The sequence below is a fragment of the Patagioenas fasciata genome, chromosome 1 (genome assembly GCF_037038585.1).
Source record: "Patagioenas fasciata isolate bPatFas1 chromosome 1, bPatFas1.hap1, whole genome shotgun sequence".
NCBI lineage: Eukaryota > Metazoa > Chordata > Aves > Columbiformes > Columbidae > Patagioenas > Patagioenas fasciata.
This window is the reverse complement of record NC_092520.1, coordinates 35,873,162-35,895,145: the sequence shown is the minus strand read 5'-3', so window position 1 is coordinate 35,895,145 and position 21,984 is coordinate 35,873,162.

The following is a 21,984-nucleotide window of genomic DNA, read 5'->3' as shown; positions in this document are numbered from 1 at the left end:
AGAGAGTGGTCTAAATGCAATATAGCACTTCTTCAAATTCACTTGAAAACCCAGTAAGTGCAGAATCATGGTACTGAGGAAAATACCATGTCCCATGGCTCTACTGCAGTTCTTCTGGCTGACCTAATATTCAAAAAAGAGGGTCAGATTGTCTGTCTATAGTCATGGAGTAATCACAGTGGTTTGGATCTCTGAAGGAAACAGTAAATCCATGGCTAGAATTAAAAAACAAACAAACAAACAACAACAACAACAAACAAACAAACAACAAAAAACAACCATGACATTGAAATAAATAAAATTATTTGTTTGCCATTAAGTAACACTAACAATCATGATAGGCCACAAAAGCTGTATTTCAGAAATGTGAACAAATACAATAAAGAGAGAAAGAGATTAAAATGTTCTATGTTTAAATAAATAACTAACTATAGAAAATACCCATAGCACTTATGCAAAGAACGACATGTAAACATGGGTGGTCTGAGCTGTTCCATTCCAGCTGGTAAGAACTGAAGGCCACTGATGTAGTATATTCACACACATGTATACGTAATTTCTCTTCCTCTCTCTCAGGATAGAGAGGACACCGAAAGAGAGAAATAGGATTTCGTGAGAATATAGGACTTATTGTGGCTATCAAGCATGGGACTCAGTCAAACCAGTCAATAACAACCTGTTTACACTTGACTGTCCTCCTTTTACATCTTTTTGCCTCTGATTTGATTTTTGTCTTCAGCCCGCCTTGGTCTTGCTATTTCATTTGTCTGGTTCATCCTGATGGGTTCTACTGAAAGAATCACGGTCTAATTTTTTTCCTTTGATGGCTGTAAAAAATAGTTGAGTCACGGTCCCTTCACTGATTAGGTTGCTATTGATCCTCTACCCATCTCATCTTTGTCTTTACTGTGATTCACTTTTTATCATATAAGTTAATATTATGCAAAGCATAGAATATTCTGTGACTAAAAGTCTGATGCATACTTTGCCAATAATACAACACTATGACATAAAGCACTATGATTAGTGAGTCAAACATGTCCAGGAGAGCATGTGCGAATTAAGTTGCATGTACGCAGACATCGCTATCTCCCATGGCGTTAGGTGCATATAACATTGCCCAGTCCTGATGAACACTGTTAACTCCAGAGGCCACTGTCCCACCAGCAAGTCTGAACTTGTTCTGCCTCATATTCTTGGCTTGTTTAGGTATAGCCACATTCCTAGGTTTTATGGATGCCTTTCTTTGATATAAATATAACCATTATGTAAGAAAAAAGGTTAGATATCTTTCATTAAGGCACTAAGGTTACCACCCTTGGGACTGTAAATCTAAGGTACGTTTGGAAAGATGTTTTGAGCCTTTAAGTGACTTAATTTTTTCTGAAAATTGCCACTTATTTGTTAAACTTATATCTCTAAGTACAACTAGAAAATTATGTGAAGCTTGCTTCCCCTCACTCTCTTTTGAAAGAAAGAGCTACCAGTATTTCACAAGTAATAATTAGATAGCTAGTTAATGTAATGAATGCAACTCAATAGTCTGTTAGTTTTAAAATTATTTATTTATTGTGGACACTGTTCTAGTCTATATTCTGATTACAATATGTTGGTTTTGCTCATATATCTCAGTAGTATATCTGAATAAGTACATTCTGACTTTTGTATTGTCATCAGGTTTCAGATTTGGTCTTGAAAAGAAAATCTGGATCTGTTTGAAAATTTGTTGTCATCAATAAATTGTATTAGGTTGTTTATTCTTCCTACAAAATACAGAACAAATTCTGCAGAATTGATTATATCCAAGGGAGGACATGAAAAATGCAGATGTATACATACCATTTGCTAGGGAGTTCATTAGCAGATTCTTCAAGAGTGCTTCATATTATACATACTGTGCCATTAGATCATAATAATATGTTATATAAAATATATAAATATCTTGAATGAACATAAAGTAGTCTTTAAACTCTCTTTTCATGCAAGTTTTGTATTTATTGAGGAATTTCTTGATGTGTAATGCATAGGTTGAGAGTCTACCATTCAGTTAAAAAAAGGGGGGCAAATTTGTCACTTCTGTAGATGGATAAGGATAAACAAACATTTGCATGCACTTGAGACATCTGAGACAATACTAAAAGAATGAGCAACTTTCAAAATGTCTAATTTCCATATAAATCAGACTTTTACTCCAATGTCTTTGCTTTACACCTAACCTTCACAGAGTCACACAAGGCAGAATTCCAAACTATGTGATTTAAGGTTTCTTCTGAAGGGCACACATCTCCCTCATTACTGACTACAGAGATCTTTAGGTGAACAGTTGGTAAAGTCTTGGATAAGTCAAGTAACTGCAATTGAGTTTGGACATTCATGTTATTCATAAAGTTTTCTTACATGAATGTAATTTAAACCAGAATCTTGGAAGCAGATAAAATATGTTGAGATTCAGAAAATTTAGTTGGAAAATTGGAAAAAGACCTGCTGTGATTACTTGCCAATCTGCTAATAGGTCTAGCACTGGTCAATTGTAAGTGGTGTTAATTATCAAAAGATCTGAATAGCCAATACCTGGCTTGCAGTTAAGGCTACATTCAGTTGCATTTTCAAAAACTATTAGGAATTCAAATACCAGGGAAAAAAAAAAAAAAAGAAAATCTTTTTCTTTGGAGGTGTAAAAGACCACCACTATTTGATTGCCTGAAAAAGGTGGAGCCAGCTTCCACTGGACAGTATTTGGGAGAAAATAACTTTAAGCTCTGGTTCTCAGGAAAGCAGATCTAACTTTATATTCTATTTGAAAAATTAAGCTTAAATGTATAAATATATTTATAATATGAGATTAAAGCACTATACTGTGACTCGTAATATTTAGTCGACTAGTCTTGCTCTGACTGTACTCATGGTATAGTCTTGGCAAGATGTGATTTTCATGTGTTTTAGCCTGGTATCGGGAATGCATGAATAATGTATTCTCTGTGAAGAAGGAGGATGCTACCACAATAATGAATTTTATTCTATTGTGCAATAAAAAATATAAGTATACTCTTAATTAGTTCTTCCTTAAGCTAAAATACAAAATTCGCTATAGCCCTAGATAGGTAAAACTTTAATTGACATTTCACGGGTCATTAACCTGAGTATCAAAGATCATATATTTTTTTCTAGAGGGACCTGCAGTGTTGTTTCATTAGCTATTTTCATATAATAACTGTAGTCACAGAACGTAAGATCAGAAAGGAAAATTATTCTTAATTCTTTTATACCTATGAGCTTAACTTCAAAAATTGTGTTGAAGCCTTTTGGCTAGAGTGTCAAATATTTGAATAACCTGGGCACTTCTGAGCCATTTTCTGAAGTACACAGATTGGAAAAACATATAGTTTATTTTCCAGCCTTCTTTGACTTCAAAAAGAGTTGGGCATCCAAATTCTTGCCTCCTTTAAAAAATTTCTGCTTCTCTGGGAGCAAAAGATTAAGCTAAGGAGCTGGTAAGATTTAAAAAATGTTTTAGCTATGTAACACTTATAAACATTCTGAAAGTAAGAGGAAAGTAGGAATTAGTAAGACCCTAAGGTCCTTATGAAATTTATACATGGATAGGACCATTCACAATAAGTATATTAAACACAGACGTATGAATTTGCAGAATCAGGGCTATATGTCTATAGATATGAAAATTTCTTCATCTCAATTTCCAAATAAAATAAAAATCCCTTATCATACTCTCTGTGTGTTCCTCCAGTCCTTTTTTGTCCATCTAGTCAGCCTTCTTCCTGCCTTCGTATATATACATCCAATCCAAAATTATATATATATATACATAAGTATTTTTAACTACTGATCAGTAACTATCAAATCTGACAGGAAGAAAAGTATCAGAAACAATTGCACTAGCTATTTTTAGTTGAGTAGAGAAGAGCAATCCAAATTAGTAAATTTCATTGCTTATATATCTACACTGAAGAAGAGACTAGCAGCACTCAGCTATCATGTAGTCCATTTGACAGGGACCAGATAACCAGCAGGCATGCATACCATTTTAGACATGCCACAAACATGCCCTATTTTGTCATTGAAAGTGACATATGTGAAAGGAGTAGGAACAAGGCTGAGAGATATTTACAGTGGAAGATGGAAGTGAAGGACACAGATGTGTAGAAAGACAGAGTTCATTAACTCTATTGTACTCTATTCTTTGCACAACAGACCCTGCCTTGATATAAATAGGAATAATAGATAATATTTATCACATTAAAAAAAAAACCAAACACCTTCCCACTTCTGAGTTTTCCTATGATGAAAAAGACAGCTATAATCTGCAGTACAGGCGACACAAAGTCAAAGAGCATTGTTTTAGCTGAGTTTACATGAAATACCATACTTACTATAAGAGGACATTTTTTCAGTATGCAAGGATCTCAGAAGGAAGAATACAATCAGACATAAACAGAGAGACATCAGAAGGGAACAGACCAAACAACTGGATAGAGTAAGTTGAAGGTGGTTTTTTGGTATTAGTTTTCCAATCTGAAAATTCAGATGTTCCCATAACAAATATACATATATATATATATATATATTGTTTATATTTTATGGAAGAAAATGAATGAAATGATGGATTTTTTATGAGGTAATATTTGAAGAACAACTGTTAGGTTTTTTCCCAGTAAGGTATATCATAAAGGCAGGTTTTCTGATCCAGAATATAAGTCAGGATAGATGATAACAAGCAATTAAGTCATGAAATCAGCATTGACTTTTACCTTTACTATAACCTGCATCTGGTATCAGATTAAGAATATTGAATCACAAACATTTCTTATTCCTACTTTTTAAAATTAGGAATAGCTTCTGTATTCAAGTGATTCTCTTACTGATGATAGTGATGAAATTGTAAACTTCTCTCAGTGAATAGAATTTAAAAGTAAGAAAGAGAATCAACATTTGTCTGTCACCAAACATTACATCATCTGTCAGCCACATGTGGTGCAAGGAGATGGACAAGCTGTTAGCCTCTTACTAATTTTAGTTTGTTTTTATTCAGCTGTACTTGTTTTCTTGGGTCACTAATTAAAGTTTATGAGCTGCAATTCAAAATTGAAAGTTTTTCTTTCTTCGTCAAAATATTTGCTGTAATGAAGAACAACCTCAATTTCTTATGAAATTATTTATATAATGAATTATAGAAACAGAGAAGAAGATGGTATTTCGTATTTTTTGTAGGATTGATCTAATAGTTCCCATCATAATTACTGCTGTAAAAAAGAGTAGTTCCTGATAAGCTTGCATTTATGTGTTCATAAAAATCAGAGAAAAATAACCAACTGTGAGGGTGAATATTCCACTAAAGTAAGCTTGAAAAAATTACATTGTTGAATTCTGTGAAGAATAAATTACACCTTCACACTGTTTTCAAGTTACTGAACTTGTACAGGATTTGCTACTTCAGCTGGATCCCTACAAGTCAATGAAGTGTGATGAGACTCATCCAAGGGTACTTAAAGAGCTGGCTGATGTCATAGCGAGACTTTTCTCCATGATTTTTCAATGCTCCTGGGAATGTGGAGAGGTCCTGGTTGACTGGAAGCTGACAAATGCCCCAGTCTTCAGAAAGGGCAACAGGGATGACCTTGGCAACTACAGGCCTTCTGTGCCTCACTTCTGTGCCTAGCAAAATCATGGAGAAATTATTCTGGGAGTTATTGAAAAACATCTGAAGGGCAACACAATCATTTGTTCCAGCCAGCACAGGTTAATGAGGGGAAATTCTTGTTCCACCAACTTAATTTCTTTCTATGATTTCTTACCCACCTGGGTGACCAAGGGAAGCCTGTTAATGTGATATTTTTTGGATTTCAATAAAGCCTTCAGTACTGTCTCTTACAGTGTCGTCCTGGACAAGATGGCCAGTGTACAGCTGAATAAACACATAATGCAGTGGGTGAGCAACTGGCTGATCGGCCAGGCTCAAAGGATTCTAACAAATGGGGTTATGTTGAGCTGGTAACCAGTCACTAGCAGGGTTCCACAGGAATCAGAGGGGCAGCTCTCTTCAATGTCTTCACAAATGACCTGGACACAGGACTTGAGAGAATACTAAATAGATTTGCCAATGACACAAAATTGGGAGAAACTGTTGACACTTTCAAGGGCAGAAAGGCCCTGCAGATGGATCTGGACAAATTAGAGAACTGGGCAATCACCAACCACATGAAGTTTAAAAAGGGCAAGTGCTGGATTTTGCACCTTGGACACAGCAACCCTGGCTGTGCATACAGACTGGGGAATGAGAGGCTCAAGAGCAGCTCCAAGAAGAGGGATCTTGGTGTTCTGATCAATGCTAAGTTGAACATGAACCAACAGTGTGCCCTGGGAGCCAAGAGAGCCAACCATGTCCTTGGGTGCATCAAACACAACTTTGCCAGCGATCAGGGAGGTGATTGTGCCGCTCTACTTTCACAGAATCACAGAATCACAGAATCACAGAATGTCAGGGATTGGAAGGGACCTCAAAAGATCATCTAGTCCAATCCCCCTGCTGGAGCAGGAACACTTAGATGAGGCTACACAGTAACGTGTCCAGGTGGGTTTTGAATGTCTCCAGAGTAGGAGACTCTGCAACCTCCGTGGGCAGCCTGTTCCAGTGCTGTTACCCTGACTGAGAAGAAGTTTCTTTGCAGATTTAAGCGGAACCTCTTGTGTTCCAGGTTGAACCCATTACCCCTTGTCCTACCACTGGCTGCCACCGACAAAAGCCTGGCTTCATCCTTGTGACACTCACCCTTTATATATCTGTAAACATTAATAAGGTATTATCAATAAAATTATTAATAAAAAGTGATGAGGTTGGTCAAGCACAACTTCCCCTTGGTGAAGCCATGTTGACTGCCCCTAATGACCCTCTTATCCTTGATATGCCTTGAGATGGCACCAAGGATAACTTGTTCCATCACTTTCCCAGGGATGGAGGTGAGGCTGACCAGTCTATAGTTACCCGGGTCCTCCTTCTTTCTCTTTTTGAAGACTGGAGTGACTTTTGCTTTCCTCCAGTCCTTAGGCACCTCTCCCGTTTCCCAAGACTCGGCAAAGATAATGGAGAGTGATCTAGCAATGACCTCAGCCAGCTCCCTCAGCGCCTTTGGGTGCATCCCATCTGGACCTATGGATTTATGGATGTCCAGATAGCCTAATTGCTCCCTAACCCAGTCCTCATCAACCGAGGCAAACTCCTCTATTGTCCTGCCTTCCTCTGGGGCCTCAGGGGTACGGGGCTCCTCGGGGCTCCTCAGAGCTCCTCTACTCCGGCAGAGTAGACAGAGACAAAGAAGGGATTCAGTAACTCTGCCATGTATTTGAAAAAGCTCTTCCTGTTGTCCTTGACCCCTCTCACCAGGTTTAATTCTAAGGAGGCCTTAGCTTTCCTAGTTATCTCCCTACACCCTCTGACAACAGCCTTATATTCTTCCCAAGTGGACAGCCCCTCCTGCCATGATCTATAAACTCTCCTCTTCCACTTGAGCTTACCCAGCAGTTCCCTAATTAAATACGCAGGTCTCCTGGCTCCCTTCCTTGACTTCCTACATGTCGGGATGCTCTGATCTTGACCTTGGTAGAAGAAATCCCTGAATATTAACCAATTATCTTGGGCCCCTTTACCTTCAAGCAGTCTTGCCCGTGGGATTTTCTCTAACAATTGTTTGAAAAGGCCAAAGTTGGCCCTGCTGAAGTCCAGGGTTGCAATTCTGCTTGCTACTCTGTTCCTGCCACACAAGATCCTGCACTGCACCATTTCATTGTCACTGCAACCAAGGCAGCCCTCAACCATTATCACTTCAACCAGACCCTCCTTGTTAGTGAGGATGAGGTCCAGCAGTGCACCTCTCCTGGTTGGCTCCTCCACCATTTGCATCAGAAAGTTATCATCAAGGCACTGGAGGGACCTCCTGGACTGTGGCTGGCTGGCTGAGTAGTCCTTCCAGCAAACACCAGGGAAGTTAAAATCCCCCACAACAGCCAGGGCCTGTGACTGTGAGGCCACTCTCAGCTATCTGTAGAAGGCCTCATCAACTTCCTCACCCTGATCTGGTTGCCTATAATAGACACCCACAACAGAACCACTCCTGCCAGCCTGTCCCTTAATTCTTACGCATATACTGTCAACTCGCTCCTCATCTGTGCGCAGACAGTAATCAATACATTATAGTTGATCTCTTACGTAAAGAGCAACTCCACCACCACACCTGACTGGTCTGTCTTTCCTGAAGAGGACATAGCCATCCATGACCACATTCCAGTCATTTGAGCTGTCCTACCATGTCTGTAATTGCCATCAGGTCATAATCTCCTGTCCAAACACAGGTTTCTAACTCCTTCTAACTTTGCACTGGTGCAACCTCTCCTGGAACACTGTGTGCAGTTTGGGGCACCACAGTATAAAAAGGATATAAAACTACTGGAGAATGTCCAGAAGAGGGTCATAAAGTTGGTGAAGGATTTGGAAGGGAAGCCATATGAGGAGCATCTAAAGTAATTTTGTTTGTTCAGCCTGGAAAGGAGTAGGCTGAGGGGAGACTTCATCATGGTCTACAGCTTCCTCACAAGGGGAGGAGGAGTGGCAGGCATTGAGGTCTTCTCTCTGGTGGCCAGTGATAGGATGCAAGGGGGACGGCAGGAAGCTGTGTCAGGGAAGGTTCAGGTTGGATATTAGGAAAAGGTTCTTCACTAACAGGGTAGTGGAGCACTGGAATAGGCTCCTCAGTCTCAGCCCCAATCCTGGGAGTATTCAAGAAGTGATTGGACAATGCCCTCAGACACATGTTGTGAACTCTGGAGTTGTCATACGCAGGGACAGGAGTTAGACTCCATGATCCTTGTGCGTTCCTTCCAACTCAGGACATTCTATGATTCTATGATTCTATGCTATTTGAAAAGCCATCCTGAGGTACAGTAGCAAATTGGTTAATACCAAATTTAAGTTAGGTTAGAGCTTCTTTAAAGACTTGACTTCAAATTAGCTTAAAAAACAATAACCAAAATAGACTCAACTCTTTCCTCAGTTGTCCATTTTTTTTCTGGTAATGAACAGCATGATTTGGAAATTTTATATGAGTTGGAATTAAAATCTATTGCTACTCTTTTTCTCCCTCTGTTAAGCACCGACTATAAATCATAGGACAATTTAAATCTGAAGAGACCTCTGGAAGTAATCTGATCCAACCTCAGTAAGACCTTCCACCTTAAACTGTTCAAATAGAATGGGGTATCAGGCCTAGTATTCTACCCATAATGTCATGTAATAAGATTATTAACAAAAATCCAATTGGTGTTAGCCTGAAACATGGTGATGGATATATACTACCAAGTGCCATTTATATGGTTCTTTTCCAGTATACAGATTTGCAGAGATGTTTTCACATGAAACTACAACATAGTTTAAGTTTTCCATAAATGGAGTGAAAGGCTAAAAGTAAGTAGATCACCATGAGGTGTATTGCTGTGACCTCTGTACTTCATACTCTAACTCTTCCCCGTCATGTCATACATGGTAACTGGAGAAGAAGGATAAGTCAGTTTTATCACTCCTGTACTAACCTTCAGAACCATTTAGAAACATGAATCATTGACTGCATGGAAAAGTCAATGTTTTCTACTCTGTCTACAAGAATGGGTAGTTTTTCGTTCAGTCAGTAGCTTTTCCTGGAGCAAGGCAATTCTCTTAATGTCCCTAAAGACGCAAATACAGAAAACTACAAAAATAATGATAAAATTATTCTATTTTAGACACAAAGAGGATGTTACCTTCATAAAGTTGGTGGATTTTTTTTGAATACTGTTGAACTGGAATGTTATCTATATGGCCAAGATGTTAAGGACTAAGAAAAATACAAGTTCATCAAATTATATGAGTTTAAGGCAAACTACACAATTAAATGTTATAAGGGCAGTTAGTTATGTCCAACTGGTAAAATAAGAAGGAATTAATATATTTTTTCCCAAAGTTTGTAATCAGATTTGTTCACTTTTGCATACTCTGCTTCAATCCATGGTTCAATTAAACATTCTTATTCACTGCCCTCTATGATGTGTTTAAATAGGGATTAATTTATGCATATCCCTTCATGCCTTCTTAGTCTTGTATTAGAATCACTAAGATAATATACAAAATTAATGATATCATATGTATTTTTTTTTCTTACAGATATTTTTTTTAATGTAGCTTACCAGATTTGCAGACAAGATTTTAATCAAATATATTGAATTTAACAATGCAAACAATTTTAACAAAATACATTGTGTACTTTTGTTAGAGATACAAGTGACTTGAATTTGCTTAACAACTTACATTAAATTTGAAATAGGGCAACCACTGGAAACAAATTCTTATCTTTCTTTTGGCAGAAGTAACATTTTAATAGGTTACTAGAAAACAGGAATAATACAATTTCGTGGATAAATGACAAAATATATGAACACTAAAGAGATTAATGTCCTATTCTACTGAATATGAAAAAATAAGCTGTGTAGAAATTGTTTTTTGCCATTTCAGTGGGTTGGAGAATAAGGAAAATACATAGTATGCCTTTAGGAAAATTCCAGTAGTTTGAACCCCCTCAATAACTAAAAGATATTCCAAGAGCTAAAAGAAAAACAAAAAAAATCCAACCAATATTCTCTCTGGGGTCTGTCAGCCATTTGTTTTTTATTTTACTAATTCCAAGTGTATTTATCTGGAAGCTCTGATTCCTGAAATTTGATAAAATGAACTTTACAGAGATGTAACAAAAAGCTGGAAAATTGTCTTATATGGAAACTTATTTCTGGACAATTAATGGTCTTCACATTTCTCTGTCCTCTCAGTGTTCACTAAACATGATTCTTCTTTGGACAAGCCTATAGAAAAAAAAAGTACATGCTTTACAGAATCATGTTCTAAAGATTAAGAGGTGATGTTAGTGATTCCTGTTTAAGGAGATGTGTCTGATTATTATGTGGTTCTATGAAGTTAAAAAAAGAGTAATGCTGAAGAACATGTTTAATCTAACTCTTCATGTGTGGATTTTTTTTTTCTTTGCTTTTCTAAATATGTCTTTTAGCAGAATCTCAACTCTGCATCATGGAGACAATCATACATGAGTAACATCTTTGATTTGTTTGGCTCCCCACCCCCCGCTTCTTTGATCATATTTATGCACCAAGAATAAGAGAATCTTGAACCAATTGTAAAGGGAAGGGTGGCTTGCATACAAGAAGGCAGCTCGTCTCCAAAAATATCTTTACAAAGGTTTGTCTTCCTTAGATTGATGTCCTATGAATTAAAACACTTTATTAACTTTCTCTGAAGTGTGGATCTTGCCTTCCCTTGCAAGAGTATTACAGATCAATTTATAAATGTATAAATTGGTGATTATATTCTAAACATCTCAAAACTGATATTTTGAGTAATTTACAGACTATTTTAATCTTTACCTGGCCAAATAGTATCTTCCTGTAAAAGCTTACTTACTTTATCTATGTACATTTACAAATGTGATTTCTCTTAAGTTTTTTTCTAATTATAATTAGGTGCATACAGGTGTGCCCAAGAGGTACACACTCAGCTGAATGAAATGACAGGAATTTGAAAGCATCTAAGAACATACATAAACATGCAGGAATCTTCTGTGTCTTCTTGAGCTGAGGTACTTGAATTCTGAACAAAACTGAGGATTATTTTTTTCTGAGTCATGCTTACAGCTAGAACCCATAGATTAAATCAGCAATGAAGCACATCCATAAGGCAGAAAGAACTAATTGTGAGAATAAGATGACTCAGATTAGATTTCGCATAACTTAAGAGCTAAATGGAAAGAAATAAGTTAGGAGACTAATTGAACTCCATAATTCCTGCAGAGAGATCTTTCAGAAGCTATAATTTCATCAGATTTTCTTCTTAAGCATGCAGAAGAACCTTGATACTGACATAAAAATGTCAAGTCATGTCTCTGATTACTCAAGCACCCTGAAAGAGAATAAAAAGCTTTGAACCTGCAGTCAATGATCACACTGTGTGACAATGGACTTATCCACAAATAAGGTAAAGACTGATTTTGTGAGTTTGTTTTTTGTTTTTGCTTTGTTGTTGTTGTTGTTGTGTTTTGTGTGTTTGTTTGTTGGTGTTAGTGTTGTTTTTTGGTAGTTGGAAGGTAATAGGGAAAGGAAATAATGGCTGTTCTTAACATCCATACTTGTTCTATTATTGCATGTGTCTCTTCAGCTTTGCTTTGACAAATATCAAGCATTTTAAAATAAGTGAAAAAAAATCAAGAATACAAGTAAAATGTCTCTATGCAGATATGCTACTGAATACTGAAAACTGAATAAATAAGATATAAAACGTACTAATTCTATTACTTTATAAACTAATGGAAACATTTAGATGAATGATAAACACTGTAACAATTATAGCTAGAACAAATTAAGATACAAGAAGAGGTTAAACACTGATAATAGAATGGAGTAATATGACTGTTCGGGATAAGTCAAAGCAAAAGAGTAAATTATATAAGTTGCTTACTGAAAGATTTATTTGTAAAGGTTAGCAGTTCTGAAAACAGCCTAGGTAATAGTGTCCATGTTCAGTACATACTCATCCCAAGAGATTTCACTTCAGCTATTCTTTGCAGGTGTCACTCATTGAGGTTACACTACCACATAATCTGCTATAGGAGGTGTGTCATTTTTCTACTATTTCCTTCTCTAAAAAGAAGTTGTCTCTTTCCATGTTTTTTGTATTAATCATCTTCTCTCAAAAGTCATACTGTTCTTCTCGTTTGCATGCAAACTTCTATACACTATTACTCGAAACACAATATGAGTAAAAGGGTCATGTAGGATCAAATTTAATGTTGTAAATGAAAGAATAGAAAGAGGTGTTTAAAATTATTCCAAAGAATCCTTCAGAACTTCTGAGTAGGTGGGTCCAGGAAAAAGATATTTTCATAATGCAAAGTGCAAACAAGCTACTTACTATCACAGAAAACATTAAAGGGAAACTGATATGGTTGGGGGGGGGGTGGGGGGAAGAGAAACCACATCTAGCCAAAAAAAAGTTTATTTTCTTGTTTTTGTTTTTGTTTTGTTTTTTTTTTGTCAAGACCAGGCTTTTCAGTAACTTAATTTTCTACATATTTAAGCAATAAAGAAATCTAGGATAAATGATGCAATTTAGCTGGGTATTGTTCCTTGAAAAAAGAAGTCTGAACATAATGTGTAATCTTGATGCAGTATAAGCAGAAGTGTAATTGGGTTTTGTTTATCCAATATGTATGCCAATATGTGGGCAGTATAACAGTCTATTTTGTTTGCTGGCAGGTAAGTTTCTCATTCAGTGAGAAGATAGCTCTTCTAAAGAAGCAAACACAGAGCTTAATTGATAGTGAATGTTTAATTCATTTTCATAAAAATCGATAGTGTTTCTCAAGGGAATAAAGGTGAATTAATTTGTTTATCTAGATCTTTAAAGTTAATGCATAGTAAACACAAGATGTTTAAAAAAGGTTAAAGAGTGCTTGTTGAGAGGCCTTCAAGATAGCAACACTATTTTGATTTGATTTCTTAACACTAGGAAGATTATTTGTATTATTCCACAGTAGAACAGGTACTTCCTCATGTTATAGTCCTATTACTAGACATTTGTCACTCGTGTAAATTCATAACACATGCAATACCATCAAAACAGGAAAAAAAGCCTATCTTGTTGCTGAATAGAAGTGGAATTAATTGTTTTGATATGAAATATATATATATAAAAAGAAAGACTAGAGAAAGAAGAGGCTGGATACTAAATGACAGTAACAATCTAGACAAGGTGAAGATCCAAAATATAGTAACCACTTTTACAAGCTTGTGTTAGCCTTCCTCTGCACTGAGAGTTTTATAGTCTCAATAATAATTGTCTGATATGCCTTCCTCTGAGATAGAAATTAAACAGTTGTGCTGTTGTTAACAGCACTAAGTGTATATTGCATTTCTAAATTCACTCTATTCCATCCAAAAAGGACAAGCAGAACTATTGGTTCAGATAGGTCTAGCTGCAAATGTGAAATATACACTTCCAAATTCAATTGCCCACTTATGCACACTAAGGAGTAAGTCACATTAGTATTTATTTGATGATGAACATTTGCAACTACAAAAATGCTACTTTTAGAGGCTATGGATTAAAGCAAGGCACGTGTCTCATTATTGTCAAGAATTACAGGAAGACTTAGTTTAATCAGCTGCAAATATGCAGAGCAATAGTGTAGCTACTAGACCTTAGAGGAATTCAGTAATCAAGAATGGGGAAATGTACTTCAACTCTGTTCCCCTGTCCAACACTCTGAACTAGGGAAAGTCTTGAATCCTTTACCTTCAGCACTGCAAATTGGGTATGATGCTGTTTGGTCAGGTTTATGAAGATTGATCCAAACATAATGGCCAGTCAATAAGATAACTAGGAATAAATTGAAAGTTCTTATATGAAGGTCTAGTCAAGGTCTGACTTTTCGCATGCAGCTGCTATCATAACATGAGAAAAGCAAAAATCTGAGTCAATAGGATATAAGCTATGTGTTATATCTAATTAAATATATAGGAAGGTATAGGTAAATACAACTATATAGTAAATGTGATACATCTCAGTCATCTATGCTCACATATTAGCTACATCATATTTAAAGATGATTAAAAGTGCATCTGGAGATTGTTAAAGAGTAGTTAGTTACCTAACTTGTTATCTTATCTGTTCTGATTGACTACACACCGACAGCTTACAGAAATCTTGTTTATATGCCCATACTTCTATTCACAAGATACAGCCTTGGTTGGTGTTTCATTTACCACTGCGGTAAAATGGTCTCTATGTGGTTTTGTTAGGCCTTTTCTGTTGTGTTTTTTTTTTTTTTTTTTTTTTTTTTAAGGAAGGGTATTTTTGCAGCTGTGTGGGGGGAAGGCAGGTAGGGGAGAAATGGAAAATTATAATTAGCTCCCATTACAAATAATAAACAAACCAGGTTGTAACATTTAAGAATACAGAAGTTGATTGAACAAAATGTGATTCTTATTTTATTTTTTACATTTTTAAGTAAATGAGAAATCAACATATCTTCATTGAAACTACTCCTAGGAAAATCTGTGCTGATTCATTCTGCTGAATCTTTCTAATGTAGTTAATGTTTGAGTGAAACATTCTCTCACAGAAGTTTCTGATGGAAGCTCATTATCAGCCACTATGACAAATAATTTCAGTATGTATACATAAATATGTTATTATTGTGTACAATATAGTCATGTAGCTGTCACATCATGTAAAAAAAAATGTACCTTCATATACAGAAATCAAGAGTGGATTCATGAACCATAAAAATCTACACTGCATCACCCAGTCTCATACAGAGATATTCAAGCTACCCTAGCACAAGCTGGATCTGGAACTAGAAGCAGCAGTGTCGTGCCAATATTGTGCTGTGCCAGAGCCAATTAATCCTGTTAGGAGGCTACTCTGTTGCCAAGATTCAAGTGTGTATCTCTATATAATGCTGCACAGTTCTTTGTATACAAACTAGGCTGTTTGGACATTCCTTACATGGTACTGCATTGTGTGGTGTAGGAATACTCAAATATCCTGTTTTACTATGCAAAACACAATGACTTTTGATATATTAATGCAGCATTTAGTGTTTAATCCCATACTGTTACGAAAACTAATTATATTTTCAAAAACTAATTATATGGCAACAGAATTTCACAACATCTGAGATTAAGATGGTTCCAAGACTACGTCAGAGAAAGTCTGGTACTATTCCAGGCTAGAGTTTTTGACTTAATTTCTGAAGCTATATCTCTATTGCACTTCAAAGGTGTAACTGAGGTTCATGTAACTGTAAGAAAAAAGCCAAACCAGCTAACCCTGGTACTTCTGGCAGTCTAGCCATGACAATGCAGATTCCAAAGTGAGTGCACTATAAAATAATGGTTATGCATTCAGAGGATAACATTTTGTGCATTGTCGTCCTAAAATGCAGAAGTTACACTTGTTCAAGGAGATTAAGAAGATAAAGTAGCTATTCTTCTATACTGCTATTAATACCTAAGCTGACTACTTTCAAGGGACCTCACATTTCCCTACATAAGCTCTAGCAGCACTTTAAAACAGCAATGTGCTTGTACAGACTTGGTGATTTTATGTGCATGTGTTAATTACAAAATTAGCTCTGCTCTTGTTAATGAGGAAACATTTGTTTCTTTACAGCAGAGAACAAAATACAAATAATCATTTAATGGAGATCTTGCTTGTTCTGAATACACCTTGTATTTTGAATGTTCTCTTCTCCACGGGATGTTGATTCTGTGCATTGTTGACCCTTCAAGACATTAAGCTTTGACTGTATTTCTGTGATATATACATATACTGTATGTTCACCTTAAATAGAACATGTAAGGCACAAAAGCAATTACCATTAAGACAAAATATTGTCAAGTACAATGTAGAGTGTACACATAACTCAGGATTGAAGTTGGTCCATTGCTTATGTGCTGGTTTGGCTGGGATGTGTGAATGGCTGCCTGGGTCTTCATTCTTCTGTGTTCAGCTCTACATGACTGAAGTTCGCTATTGCTGTTCTGGGTATTGCTGCTCGGGGGCCACCTGGGCATCTGTTTTCCAAATTGGTTACAACTGCATTGTTTATCCCTCACCTTCTATGTTTTTTTTGTGGTTTTTTTTTTTTTTTTTTTTGTAATTATTGTTGTTGTTTCTCTCTTTCTTTGCTGCTCGATTAAACTTTTTATCCCAGCTCAATAGTTTTTTCTTTGTTTTTTTTTTTGACTATTGTTTCTTTCCTCCACTATGCCTCAGAAAAATAATACTTAAAAAAAAGATTTTATTTCTACTACACTTTAATATTTTCTTTTTTTGAGAGGATGACCCAATTGTTATATCCTCTTGTTATAATTTTACTTCACTCTTCAGGATTTCTCTAGGGTGAAGAACATATATACAAGAAAAATATTTTTTCCTATATCTAGTAGTATAAGGAATATATAGACTAGAGAACCAGAAAATACGTTTGGAAAACTTTTTTAAAGTAGTACAAGTACAAGCATAACCAATACCATTGCGTAGTTCAGATGGTATACAGATAGCACTATGTCACCTCCATTAGAATTTAATTTTCTCAAAATATCGATTTTATATTTGCATTTCTATACAGGTAAAATACAGACATATATAAAAATAGATATTAAAGAAATAAGTAGACATATACACATATCAAATATATATTTTAAAATGGTTTGAAAATAAGTTTGGAAAACTTTTTTTCTGTAATGACCCTTCATTTCCAAGTGGCTGTGCTGTCACAGTTTGCTTCCCTGTAGTTTTTAAATCAATATTGATCTAGCAGCTTTGTAGGAACCCATGCTGACAACTCTGCAATCACTGTCTTTTCTTTTTAATTTGCTTGAGCAAGTGGAACTTCAGCAATTTAAAACTCCATGTGAACAGCCCCATCACAACTAATCGGTCTCCAGGATATGTTGGCATCTCTGGAGAAACACCTTAGATCCTAATCCTAACGTATCCAACTATTCAGTGATGTAGTAGCAATTACATAGGTCAGTGCATAGCTTACATCAGTAGAGAAAAAGAGACAGTCTGGTGAAAAAGGAAAAAAGCCATTTAAGTGATATATAAAAGCATATATTAGTCAAATACACTCCAGTAAAGAAATATATATCAAGCATTAACTTATTTATTTCCAATATGTACCATGTTCCTAGCCAGATATCTTTCTTGGTTTATTTGTAGTCAACAACCAGACAAGGCATTCAATCTGGAGCAAGGGAAGGGTAGGCATTATGGACTATTTTCCTTCAAATATTTTATTTTCTGAGTGGGGGTGGAGGCAGGGCAGGGAATTGGATAGGATTTTAAGTTTTAATTAAAGATTGATAGGAAATAGGTTTTTTTATTCCACAAGAAACATGGACATGTAAACATTTAGACTTCCCATTAAAATAAGAACCTTGAAAATTTAAAGTGGTCCTTCTCTCTCTGAAAAAGATAGAATTAATCAAATGGTTTCATCTAATGTTTTGAAAAATGTTTTCTTTTTTTTTTTTCTCTTTTTACTTGCTAATTATAATTAGTGTTTTTAAAGGTCACTTTCTTCAAATGAGTATTTTTTTTTTCCCTGTTTGCAAGATAATAAAATGTGGTACTTCAACAATTTTGAAACTTCCTTTAAAAAGGCTTTTGAAATGGAAAATACATTAAAATAGTCTTTTCCTCATGAATAGTTTAAATTTCAATAAGTGAATATATATAGGAAGAAGGAGGATGGGAAGTAATTTTTAAAATAGGGTAAATTTTCCAATCTGATTTCTAAAACCACTGCTAGTCTTCACCTCTGCAATGTGTGAAGGGGCAATTTCTGAAGCAGGTGACAAATTAAATTGTGACTACAGCGTGAGGCTGTGTCTCAAAAGGTTGGTAAACATGGGAGTTTTGCCACAAGCTTCCAGTCTGATGTTGGATAATTTACTTTGGTCAGTTCTTCTCTTTGAATGAAACAGGTCTACCTCAAAGAGGCGTTTTAAGAGTAACGGTATTAACATCAAGCTGCTCTGGTAATGAAGGTTCTGTAAGTGCCCACATAAAAACAGTGAATGTACTTGGACTGCAGTTCACTCAACAACTAATGAAAAGCTATATTTACTTGCATATAGGTAGGGTGAAACTGTTCAATGCAATTGCTTGTTTTTATAATATATCATTGATTAAAGTATCACTTTTGTCTTAAAAACATCCCTGCAGATTTGTCCTTTGTGTCCTTAGCTCACCTGTTAAATATTATTTGAAGGACTATTTTAAACTTCCAAATATTTGTATGTCTTCTGAATTTAGAAAAAATATAGCAGTCCTGTAAATTTTTTTTAAAGTAGTGCAATTACAAGCATAACTAATACCATTGTGTGATTCAGATGGTATACAGATAGCACTATTTCAACTCCCTTAGAATCTAACATTCTCAAAATATCAGTTTTATCTTAACCTTTCTATACAGGTAAAATACAGACATATATATAAATAGATATTAAAGAAATAATTAGGCATATACACATATCAAATATATTTTTAAATATATTTTATACATTCTAAATTTATTAGGCTGAATATTCTCAGAAATAAGAAAACAAGGAAGCATGGAATTACTTACTCATGTCTACAGAAGCTTTTATTTTGAATGGAAAATAAATATGAAAATTTTAATTCCAGAGAACTTACTGACTTGTACTTTGCTTTTTTTAATTTTTTTTATGTCAAGAATGATATGTCCATGGCTCATACAGAATAGCCACATTATTTACTAATTTTATTACAGAATATTTAGTTAATGAACAAAATTTTCTACTTTCAAAATGTAATTTGGACCTTCTTTGGTTGATGAGAACTGGGAAGTTAGACCAAGAGAATAAAAAACATTCCAATAAAAACATGTATGTAAATATTATTGTGAAACTCCTGGAAACAGTCTTTTTTGAGGATTTAAGATATGTAGTTTGTCTTAAATAAGCTTTTTCTTTAAAAGCTATATCATTATGCATTTGAAGTCTATTATAACTGAGGAGTATATTTTTTCACATTCTAACCAATAAGGAACATTTTTTTTCCTGTTAATATATGGAATTATGCTTTATGCTCATATCACTGACTTCTTCATTTCCTGGCTTTTACATGCCTATTTTGAAATGTTTCCTTAAGGTGGTTGTTCAAGTAATTGATAACTTTTTCCTCAAAGAAACGATAAGATTTTTTGTTTTGTTTTGTTTTTACTGTCATTTTATTCTAATCATGCTTGATTTGATTAATTTCTCTGGAAATAAACAATGTGTTGGTTTCAGAATAGACATTAATCTTACCATGGACACATGTACCTAACAGTGTCCCACAAAAGTTATAAGGTTATTTTTTAAAACAAAAAACAAAAAACCAAAACAAAAAAAAAAAAAAAGAAAACAAAAAACAAACAAACAAACAAACAAACAAAAGCTCACAAAGAAGCTTTTTCACTGCTCCTCCCCACTCCTATGCTATGAAATTTTATTTTGTCTCAGTTGTCATAAACTTCATTTAGAAAGTCAGTCAGTTTGTAGAGTGGAAACGAGACTGCTATGCCTCCTTCAGTTTGTAGCCTGTTGGAGACCCACGGAACAGGCACTTATGTATGGTTGTTACCTTGAGTTTCAAAAAAAGATGAAGCAAAGAAAGGATAATAAAAGTGAATTTAGTTTGTCTGTTATGCTCTGACATTTGTGGTGCACATCAGCATCTGAAGTTATACATTGTGCCAGCAAAAGGACTGGCCATAGGCCATGGCTGCAACAGTAGACAAAGTTATAAACTCCTACTTGTTCATGCATTGTTTCTCACATTCAGACCTGATTACATATTAACTCATCTTTCATATGTAACGTGTGCAATGCAATATGAAAGTTAAGGCTTATTGTCTTAGATTTATAACACATAAATTTTGATCCATTTATACTCATCTAATTCATTTTATCCTCTTATGCATATGAATACTTTGGAATAATTACAAATACAAATAATTTTTCCCCTGAATTTCCAAGGATTAAAAGACATAGTAGTTGTTTTTCATTTCTATATGTAAGCATTTCTTAATTCTATAGTTCTGAGAGGATCTCTAATTTGAACTCAATTTTTTGTGAGCTGAGACATGAAGAAAGCTGCCCGTAAAAACTGACTTTTCCTTTAAGTAGTGTATAACAGAATAGAACACCTGGCAAACTACAACATTTGATTCAACCTTTCAACACTCTCAGATAACCTACTAATATTTTAAAATTGAGTTCAAATATATCACCCTCAGTCCTACACAGCCAGGTTGATGGGCGAGTCATGAGTTTAAAAGAGCAGAAATCGGACTCACATGGTCAAACATAACGTTAGGGTGTACACAAGTTTCAGGTTCAGAAGCCTAAGTAGCCTCCTACCAGCAGTATAACAGAGAGGACAACAGAAGAGGAGTGCAGGTAAACAAGATATTTAGTCAAAAAGGACCCCTGTTCAAGAATTCTGCACATCATGAGGATTTTGGTTGTTTTTTGTTGTTTGTTTATGGTTGTTTTGCTTTGGTTTGTTTTCATGTAGTGAAGTTTGCAATGCAACTGTATTGTCCTTGGTTTTCCAGAATTTGTTTGCAATCCTGGACATTGAATACCTTTGGCTTCAGAAAGACAACTTTACGACAAAGAGGATGGTGATTTTCTTCCACTCTGATAAAGTTCTTCAAGAATATCAGTAGAAACAAATGCTGCTGAAAAGAACATCCATAGAAACAATGTTTCTGACACTCAGACTAAATTTTATAATTCATTATGTAACAGATCTTTCAGGAATTATCCCATCAAAGGATGGTAAGGTCTAGCAAGAGGATTCCTTCTCACAGAAACACTCTGCCTTTTGGGTCCTATTGTTTCTCGTAATCCTTGGGTTTGGCATCTTCACTAATTCCACAGGGGAACCATCTACAGAAAGTGCCACTCGGTCAATTTGCTGTATTATCAAGAATCCTTTTGCTTTAAAGAGGCTAGATATAACCCACAGACGACATGAAGAGCAGTTAGATTGTGATATTTGAGCTACATAAATGGTGACATTTATGATTATACTTAATGTATTTTGTCAAGCAGAAATATTAAACTCATCTGTAGATCTCAACATATTTTAGTTTCCATACATTCCAAAGTGAAACCTACCATCAAACATTAAAAAACACCTTGCTTTAAAATATTGCAAATTGTCCTTCTCTGTAATGATCAAAACTGGATATATTTGCATAGTTCCCCTACTGAAATTATTTATCCAATAAAATCCACAAACTCATAACCAAGGGCTCTCATAATTAAGTTCTCTTCATTAAGCATTGCATTTTATGG